This window comes from Phymastichus coffea, unplaced genomic scaffold, assembly GCF_024137745.1.
Source record: "Phymastichus coffea isolate CEN01 unplaced genomic scaffold, Cenicafe_Pcof_1.1 PCOF00029, whole genome shotgun sequence".
Lineage (NCBI taxonomy): Eukaryota > Metazoa > Arthropoda > Insecta > Hymenoptera > Eulophidae > Phymastichus > Phymastichus coffea.
Genome location: NW_026706840.1, coordinates 3,247,873 through 3,257,806, shown reverse-complemented (window position 1 = coordinate 3,257,806; position 9,934 = coordinate 3,247,873). Strand labels below are relative to the sequence as shown.

Genomic DNA, 9,934 nt, shown 5'->3' with positions numbered 1-9,934 from the left:
ACACACACACACACACACACACACACACACACACACACACACACACACACACACACACACACACACACACACACACACACACACACACACACACACACACACACACACACACACACATATACATATTATGTATTAAGTATTATAATATAGAGTAGATTAAAGGATAAAGAATGAAAAATACATTTGGATCAGCTGGCTCATAGGTTGATATTATTTGTTGATTATCACAGAAGCATTTAGAATGTCAATATATTGAATTTATTTATCAAAGTTACGTCCAAATATTAATTTAGTTCAACATGATGGAGGGCTTTAATTATGATTCTGTTGTGGTCGGTTACTAAATTAGCAGTGTATGTTATGCTAATGATGTACTCAGGTAATCCATGTGATATTGAATAATGAGTGTGATACAGACGGAAAGTCTAAAGAGATCAGTGGAGCAAGTTTTACCAGTGGAAAAATACTTGTTTTTGGTTGTCAAATTTATTTTCCAAGTTCACGGAAAATTCATTTTTTGACCAAACCCATATGGTCTTCGACTGGGTAGCTTATTCATTTTTTTTTTTTTTTTAATGAATAAGCTGGGAACCAAAGACCCAGAAAGAAAGAACGTATACCTCTTCGGCGATAACCACAGGTTTCTATACCTATTAAACCAATACAGTTCTATTTATCTCTCACAAAAATAGACAGAAACATTATCACGCTTATAATTGAATGGAAACAATAATTTCTGGTGCTCTCTATTAAATAAAGAAAATCTTTTATCGATATTCTCAATTGTAAACATAACAACTCTGTCATGTTTAGCTGCAAATCCAACCTAGCTCAATCAAGACTTCATTTGAAATTAAATTGTATTCACAGCAAGAATACACTGATCAAAAATGAAATTATACTCACATTTATTGCAGAACAGTAACAATCAACTAGCTTTCCCCGTAATTAATCACAGACGGGTTCGTTGTAGGAAGGTTTGCTTCGTCTCTGTTTCGCATAAAACAGACGCCGGTTTGTCGGGTTTGTTTGATGTTTAGGGTGTTCACGGAACGATTCTGACATTCATAAGGTGACACGAATTCCGACATATTATATGACATGTACATAAAACGATATGTTCAAGTCTTTAAAGGCTCAAAATGTTAAAATTGGGTAGATTTTATTATGAAGAAATTGCGTCATTCTAGTCTACGTAAAAATAAATACATTGGAAACATGAATTACTCTTTTGAAAATGATTTTTATGCCAATCCACATGTACAAGCAAAAGTGTCCCACCTGGCGGTGAGTGATCGAAGGTATGTGGGGAAATATTGAAGGGATGCAAAAATCCTAGAAAAAAAAATATATATACGTTTCCGATGGATTTTTTTGCGTAGAATACGATGGCGTAGTCGATTTCAGCATAGAATTGATATATAAGAAGCTAGAGTCGAAAAAAGGTCTTTTTTAGAGATTTTAATTTTTTTCAAGGTCGTTCCACCACTTTTAAAAATCTGAAAATAATCACAGGCATTTTTGTGCAAAAAATACGTAAGATATATTTTTTTCAGCGGTGAGTCGGTCTTTGTTTTTTTAATACGAATTTTTAAAGTTTTCAAAAGGCTGTGAAAATTTGAATTTCCCGCTAAAAATTTTTTGAGTCACATAGGTTTGTGGGGCTCGAAAATCCTACAATTTGATTTTTTGGTTTTTTTTCTAGCTTCAAAATTGACCGAGACATCGTTAAAAAACTAAAAAGCGTATAGTCACGTCTCAGCCGGCCCCCCTGGGGTCTAGGGGTCTGAAAATTTGGGAAAAGGGGTTTCTATACATGAGGAATGAAAGGGTATATTCCGTTTCCCTCACCGTTCAAAGGCAGATTTCACTATCTTACCTGGCTAGACCCTTTGTTTTTTTTGCTTGCATACTGTGATATAAGTCATTTCTTCTACATCGCCAGTATGTGTATTAGGCTGTTTGTTGGTTCGCTCTGACCTAAGCAGCCAAGGGGCCTGACTTACAAGTGGCTGCTTACCTCAGTAACGAATAACTCACATAGCGTAAAATTCCTGGTCTTGTTTGCTTAAGTTCAGCGCTTAAGCCTTCCTACCAGCTACAAGGTCTTACAACCCCTAGGGAAGGTTACGAGTATGTGTGTTTGTGTGCATTGATATATGATTCATCTAACAAGTAACACTACTCAAGTGTTAATCGCTGATCATCCTGTAACTTTCAGATTACTTTTATCACATGTATACAAGATACTTTCAACCATTTTTAGCGGCTCGTTTCACCTTGAATTCATAAAATAGTGATTTATTGTCTTAACCCATTAACGCTCAAAACCATCGACCACGAAATTCGTGCATAGATCGAAGATACCACATCTAATGTTTTTGGGCGTTCTAAATATGAATCCGGGCTAAAATTTCAAAACTGTTAAATACAAAATTAAATATGTCGGTTTGTTTATATGTAACGGTGTAGGTTGGTCATGGCCTACACCGTGCGTCCCTTCTCTCTCTCCGACATCGGCAAGGGCTCATGGCGGGCATTTGGCGTACGTATGTTTCGTGCCTGATGCCATCGGTTTCTCTCTTTATCAAGAAAGAAAGAGAGAGCAGCAGCAGTATTAGTGGCCAAGAGCCCGCAACAACATGCGCTCTCGTTAGTCATCAAGAAAAGAGAGAGAAAGAGATAGAGAGAGAGTGAGAGAGAAAGAGTGTTGCTATAGTGCAACTATAGTGCGGCTAGGCGCGCGACACTGGCCACGCTTGGTGGTGCCGCGTGCCGCCGATTAGGTAAGTGAATGGGGAGGGCGTGAGAAACAGTCTCTCATGCACTATTGCGTCGCTTCTCGCGAGCATTAAGGAAGTGAACCCGCCAGCGAGAGCATACCAGCTAACGCACCAGCAAAGTATTCTTGAGAGCGGCCCTTTGTCCACAGTCACGCCATAACCAAGGAGGTCACCAGCCGGCTTTAAGACGATCAACTCGCCAGCCCAGAGGACTTCGCCAATTAACATGTCATACTCTCTCCTCTCGTTTCTTTTCCTTAATCGGTTTCAACCCTTTTTGGCTATTCGCGACTTGTGCGCTATGCAAGGCTCTCGCGGGCCGGCACAGCTGAATTAGTGATTAAGTTTTCTTTCTTTATTGTGTATCGAGTCGAGTATGAGATGGCAAGGCGCTCACGTGCCGGTTATCTTATTTAGAGGTAAGAAGTTATTGTGTATTAGGTTAAGGTTTGATAGATTTTTCAGTTCATCATCGCTCAAGGTAGCGATTTTATAATAAACGTATTTGGTTGGTAAAAAGGTTTGAATGTTTATTGCAATCGCCTTTCCTCTTCTGCCTTGCTGGGAGCAATATACCTCCTCCCATACCTCCCCCTTAAAGAATTTAGTGATAGCGGGTAAGGATTATATTGGCCAAGAACGTCTGACGCTATTACATATAAAAACGGCTTCCCCCATACGTGCTTTGATGACCCAGTATAAACCGCGGATGAAGAATTTTGCTTTGTCTTTTTCAAGTTGGTTTTTATATCCAGCATAGTTTCGATTTTCCCTTACTGCTGCTTCAAAAAGTTCGTCAGCCACTGTTTTCACTCTATTAGAAAATGTGACTACATTCTCACCACGTTTTTGCTTTAACGTTGCTAATTCGCCTGTTAATTGATTACAAGTTTTTGCTGATCCGAAGAGTAGGTCCAAAAATTTAATCATTTGTTCTACATTATCAAACGTTTTTCCTTGTACGCTTTTAAGTGCTTCACCGCTTAGTTTAATTTTAATTAACTTGGTGAGATCATTTTCATTTATTGTCGGGACTATGCTGCGTGCCTCTCGGCAACCGTCGATAAATAAGTGTAAGGGTATGTTAAATCCGTCGAACTTAGGTACGAAGTTAACAGCGTCTTTCAAGCTAAAATTTTTTATTGGCGATACTGTGTTTTGTGTGGAATTCATTAGTCCCGTTCTGAAAGTCCCTGGCGTATAATACATAGTAAATGGGCTGCTTGCAAAATTAGTTTTGTTTGTAGGGGTAAAATGTCGAGTTGGAGTGGAATCAACATTTTCCGATTTATTATGAGTCATTTCTGGTGATTTGGAAGCGAACGGTGTGTTAGTCATAGATACGTTTGTAGTGGGCGCGTTGTACGTGTCTGAATTTTCAATTGCTGTCTTATAACCCGTTTGATTTTCGATGAGCTCGAGTAATGGAATTTCAGTTTTATCTAATTTTAATTTTTCAAAATTTATATCCGTAATAGCGTTAAGGAGGAATGCTGGATTTAAATTTTTACTAGTCATTTCAATGAGGATGTCAAATATTAAGTCATCTTTACATAGAAAGTCCAATGGGTTTGTATCAATGTAGTCTTGTAAATTATATTTTAATCTTTGTAATTCTTCGACTCGGGTAATTTGCTTTGTTTCGGTGGGTGGAAATCTTTGATGCAGATATATGAGACATTCTGTAAGCGTAGGTTCCCTGTTTGTTGTAAAGTTCGGTTCTATTTCGCTAATTTTTTTTGTTAGTATTTTGAGTGTGATTAGTTTTCGTTCGTAAGGTGTTTCGACCATTGTAATTTTGCGATAAGATCCTAATTACCAAGGAATGAGGGGCCCCTAATTGTTATGTCTAGGCGAGGAGATGTTACAGCCAGACGTAATAATATATTCAAATATTGTCGCGTTGGTAAAGGTTGGATCTTAGGCAGGAGTTAAGCAGAGGTTGGTTAAAGGGATAGCGCCTTTATTATACGTAGGGCGTTTTAAGTAGATAACATAGTTTCTTACCTTATTAGGATTGGATTTCAGAAGAGGTTTTTTACGAACAGTCTCAGGTGTTTGCGCTTGATTTAAGATTTATTATTTAAAGATAACTATAATACTTAACAGAGTATAATCCCGGTTCTAAGTAGCCGGATAGTTAGACTTAAAAAATAACTTTGCGAAACTACCAAACTGCTGAATCGTCAACTGTGTACTGCGTACTGCGTACTATATACTGAGTGAGTGATACGAATTCCAATCCAGCCTTTTTATACCGTAGGCTGATATGCCCCTTCCTGTGTTTTCGCCAATTTAATATGCGGTGAGTAATATTCGCGGAAATATTATGGAGACGAGCTTAGACTAATCTATACCGTTAGATAGATTTACAAATCTTCCCGGGAGGGTTGGTACAATAGAAAACTAAATTATCGATACCCGGTTTGTTACCATAACTTATAATTCGTCACGTACTTTTTCTTTCGTATCGACGTGACATTACATTGCTGGCCTGCTCGAGTTTTAGTCTCGTATCCGTGGTAAAGCGCTTACGCGTTGACCGAAACGAGACAGTTGCGGTTGAGTAACTCTTGTCAATTCGTGGCAGTTGGGTGAGACGTAACAATCTCTTGAGGAAATCTGAAGATGTAGACATTCTCCTATATATGTGTGCTCGTAAAGTTCGCGCTCAATAATCACACATGTGTGATTATTGCGTCTGAAAAAAGATGCCGCCCAGTACTATACATAATGTAATAAGTGTATTTTCATTGAAGAAGAGAAAAGATATTGTATGTAAATTTTGTCACATTAATTAAACACAATATTTATGTTTAGTTTTACTAACAGTAGAGTTTTATGTTTAACACTTAGATATAGGCTTAATAAAACATTTGGTCAAAGGTGAAAACAGTTTTAACTAATTTTCAGTCAATAGAAATTTACTCTTGCTAAACTGCAAAAACTTTATAATGCCCCCAAAACGAGGTCATCGAGCTAAAATTAATAATAAGGTTTGTAAAGTTAAATTAATCAAGCCATTCTTCAATTAAATTCATTAACCAAATTATTGCATTATTGTTTAATTAGAATTCAGAAGATAAGTTATCAGAACAAACTTTTGAAGTCAAAAAAGATACAAAAAAACTAAACGAGCTGAAAGAGATATTGATAATCAAAATGGAAATGGAAATGGTGAACCAGATATTAAACGAACAAAATCCGAACCAAAAAAATTATTAAATAAAACTGATTCAAACTTAGCAGATATTAATTTCATACGTGAAACGTTAAATGTTGATGGAGAGAAATACAACATTAAAATTTGTCAGTGGACTGTTTCTGGAGTTAGAGCATTAATGAAGGTATGATTAAAAGTTTGAATATAACTTTATTTATAGATTGTGCAGATCCTTTGATAATTCATATTTTGTAGAAAAATCACTTAAATTATCTAAAGTGTAAAAATGCAGACATCATAGTTTTGTTAGAAACAAAATGTGAGAAAAATAAAATACCACCTGAAGTAAAATTAAAAGGATATAAGCATTATTTTCTTGATAGTGAGTTTTGATTGATCAGTGTCCTTTTTCAAACAATGATCATCTCTATTTTATATTCAAATAAATTTTTTACAGGCAAGAAAACAGGATATTGTGGTGTTGCTTTGTTTTCTAAAAAAGAACCTCTTAAAGTATCTTATGGATTGAATGATGACCAATTTGATGATGAAGAAAGATTAATCATTGCTGAGTATGAAACCTTTTATTTGGTTGTTGTTTGTAAGTAATAATATTTTTGTAATGCTACATTTCTTTATATACACCTAATCACTAATAAAATGTACATTTTTTAGATGTGTCAAATGCTGGTTAAGGTTTATTAACATTACCAAAGCGCTTGAAGTGGAATGATGCATTTAAAAAATATATTCAAGAGTTTGATAAATTAAAACCAGTGGTCATTTGTGGAATGTAGTACATCAAGAAATTGGTATTAACGATAAACTCTTGGAGTTCAATTATTCAAATGTAGAATACAGATATTTATAGTCATTTTTGTTATAGATTTGACTAATCCAAAAACCAATATGAAAAATGCTGGATTCACTAAAGAAGAATGAGATGGTATGACTGATTTTTTGGGAGCAGGTTTCGTTAATATTTTCAGGAATTTGTATACTGATAGAACTGGAGTTTATACTTTTTGGTCATATTTCAATAATGCACGAAGCAGGAACATCGTCTGGTATAGTTTTATGAGCCTACATTCAAATGAAAAATTAAATTATGATATTTTAATAAATGATGTTTTAGGAGACTGGATTACTACATTGTTTCTGAAAGAATTAAAAACAAGGTTTGTGATTTCGTCAATGGAGATCAAGTTTTCGGTAGTGATCATTATCCAGTCGTTTTTTATGGCCATCTGTAAAAAACTTTGAATGTTAAAGACTTACAAAGAAACTTAAACTCCATAAATTTAAATAACAAATTTGAGGTAAATAATAACTGTATACATCATGAGCTGTCGTTTCGTATAAAAATCTCTTTCAATTTCATTGTAGATTTTAGAGTAGACGATCATTAAATTTTGATTGCTCATAACTGGTGATTGCGATTTTTCCTCCGATTTTAATTTAAATGATATAATTCTATATTTAAAATGTGATTTTTTGAAGCAACAAATTTTCAATTCGAATGAGCCGTTCTGCAACAAAGCTCGATCGAAGTTTGTATTCGCATGCGAAAAGAGCGTTATAGGGGCTACTTAGCGTAAAATAGGACCTCTACCGCGAATATAAAAGCGCTCGTCACCGGAGCATCGAGGAGTTTTGACTCCGCATGCCCAGCAGCGTGAGCACTGTTCTTAGCTGAATAAATCGTAAAATAAATTTCTCTGAGTCAGTGGTTAGCCCTGCTACTTCCACATCCTATCCCTGGCCTAGAGCTCAACTCATAGGACGACTTACTCCGATGAGAAAAAGCAGCCTAGACAAATCATTTTCATAGAACTCATTACCTTTCCAGTCTACGGGATCTCCAAAGTCTTAGTCACAGCGCTGTTCGGCTTTGCCCAAATAGATGCGACTTGATCTAGTGAGGTACCACGAGGCACCTCGTGGGCTTAAACGTCGTCTCTACGACTCAGTTTATTCCCACATTAAGGAATAGAGGCTGCGAGTCAAGGCTCCAATTATTTTTGCCTACCATAAGGTTATTATTTAAATTCATAATTTTAGAAGCAGGTGACAGTGGGATTCTCGCTTAGATTTGCAAAACTATGACGTTACAAATCACTCGGGTCCGATCCTTATATTTTTATTGTAATCAAACGGTACAATTATATATATATAGCTAAAATACAAGAAAAACCGAACATATTTTTATTATTGGGTAAATTGATCCTATGTACATATTTAGTAACGCTTATAGTAATAGATCTATATCTTTTATATTGTATATTCGCTTGTATATCTTCTTGTACGAGATTTGATATAGCAAAAGAGGATGGGATTCCTACCGAAAAAGACTACAGGTGATGTGCAGAATGTATGGTAGTACATATAACTACAGTATTAATGTTTTTTTTTATTTCCACGTGAATTTAGAAACATTCATTGCGATTAAAATCAAACGCGAATTTCCATGACGGTAATTGAAAACGAACAAGTAAATATTGATCAACGACTAGAAAAACTTGTTATATAGTCCATCAAATGAATATTAGTGATACGTGATATTCGTAAAAATATTCTATGCCAAAGGTGGTAGAATATTTTTTAACGAAATGAATTAAGCTAATCAAATACATGAGATTATTGGATATTCGGTATCCCAGAAAGTTTCATTTTATTTCGCTGGCTATTATAATCTATCGGTTGAGTTCAATATTGCTGATCGTATAAAGTCTGAATAACTCGTCACGTCGATGAAGAGCTCTGCATAGTGTTTTAAGCAATCCGCAACCTCCTTAAAACCAATATAAATTCCCATAAGATGCATTTTATTTACAGTGGCTGGACTTCCGATGTCACTCTGCAAAAAGACAGGAAAATTCAAATATTTGATGGAATTAGGTTGGAAATTTAAATATGTGATTGAGGTGAGTTAGAAATTTGATTGAATGTATATAAAATCAAATTTCAATCAAATATGTGCGTGTGGGTGCGTGCGGTCGCGCAGGTGGGTATCATACCATGCAAGATTTGTATCCAAGTGCCGGAATCGCGTAAAACTTTCCAGAAAGGTCGACATCCGGAAATAACATTTTGCACCTTGTCATACTAAGAATTTCCATATAAAATTTATGCTGATCGTAATCGATGAAAGCATTTTTTACAGCGATTTGACCATATCCAGAAACGAATAATTAGAGATCTTCGTGAGACTTTGCTCTTTCCTCCGATAATGGAATAGCAACTTCGTTTCCTTCCAAGCCATATAAATTTTTTTTAAGCTGAAACGAGGTAAATGTTATTGTCTTTGAACTAATAAGCTTAACAAAAATACTGATTTATTCTTGATCGGTGGGATGAATAGCAATATCGCAACTTTGAAAAATAATGAAGATATTGCACATTAACTTTACCCGTATGAGTGCTATGTTATGCTGATAAAAATTTTTGCCATCGTACGAAGGATGTAAAATAATTTTCTCCACATCGTAAGATCTTCCATGATTCAATGTGCGTGATACAGAAAATACCTTCAATTTAGTTTTATACTCCGCATTTGGGACGGATTGGATCAGGCAATGAGCTGTAGTAAGGATGTATCTATCATGGATTACAGTACCGCTACATTCATATTTTCCTTTCCACTGAATCCAGACGTGATATTGAATTTCATATGACACGGTCAAAATACACCGCAAACATTCTCTTCTATAATGATATTTTTCTAAAGATGTTATTGATATTATAACCCCTATCGTTGCTACTGCCACAGTAACTAACGTGATAAATTTTTTAACCGTGTAATAGGCTGCCGTTTAACCGTTAACCTATTAAACCTATTCGCTATTTCGGTCAAACGACGCCTTGTTAGCTACGTGCCGTAAGCACGTTAACCTACCTTGTCCGGGAGTGCGCCTGCGCAGAGTTCCCTCGCCAATCCGAGTTGGGTTCCCCAACTCGCCACTTGGCGGCGCTGTTGCTCTTGCTTAGC

At 35.9% G+C, this 9,934-nt stretch overlaps 1 pseudogene; it reads left to right on the top strand.

Annotated features, from left to right (window-relative positions):
- The first annotated feature begins 1,218 nt into the window (after positions 1 to 1,218).
- On the top strand, positions 1,219 to 7,199 carry LOC131663030 (exodeoxyribonuclease-like; annotated as a pseudogene).
- Positions 7,200 to 9,934: the final 2,735 nt, after the last annotated feature.